At 59.4% G+C, this 495-nt stretch overlaps 1 protein-coding gene across 1 annotated transcript in view; it reads right to left on the bottom strand.

Moving 5' to 3' along the window:
- Nucleotides 1-495, bottom strand: part of SATB1 (SATB homeobox 1) — a 108269-nt gene that overhangs the window by 92214 nt on the left and 15560 nt on the right. The window lies entirely within an intron of this gene.

The raw sequence follows: 495 nt of genomic DNA, 5'->3' as shown, positions 1-495 counted from the left end.
GGGGCCAGGCCGCTGCCCGCAGCCCAGTGCTCCCCCTGGGAAGGCCCAGCGCCTTCCTGCTCGGGCACCGCAGGGGCAACAAAAGTTCCTGGCTGCCAGGGAGGAAGGGGCAACTCTGGGACCGACTTGTAATGCTGCTCCCACCTCTCTCCCAGAAGGACTTGCAGGTGGCACAAGACAACTCAGTTCATCTGCCCCGCAGACCCAACCACGCAGGGGGAAAGGAAGGAGGGTCTTCCGTCCGCGTTTTGGGGAGCGAGCGAGAGACAAGGAGGCACTGTTTTCAGAGACCCCGCGGCATGAGAAGGACTGGAGGCTGGAATCGGGAGCCCCGTGGCAAGTTGTACAGGGAAGAGTAGGCCTTTTCTGGGATGATGTGCCGTAGAGAGTTGGCGCAGCGAGGAGGGGTTGCGCGCGTGTAAACAAAAGGTCAGGCGCACTCTGGTCACTGAACAGCGATGCATCACTGATGTTACTACCAAAAAAAAAAAAAAA

This window comes from Alligator sinensis, unplaced genomic scaffold (genome assembly GCF_000455745.1).
Source record: "Alligator sinensis unplaced genomic scaffold, ASM45574v1 scaffold29_1, whole genome shotgun sequence".
NCBI lineage: Eukaryota > Metazoa > Chordata > Crocodylia > Alligatoridae > Alligator > Alligator sinensis.
The sequence above is the reverse complement of the archived record's forward strand: the minus strand, read 5'-3'. Positions and strand labels throughout refer to the sequence as shown.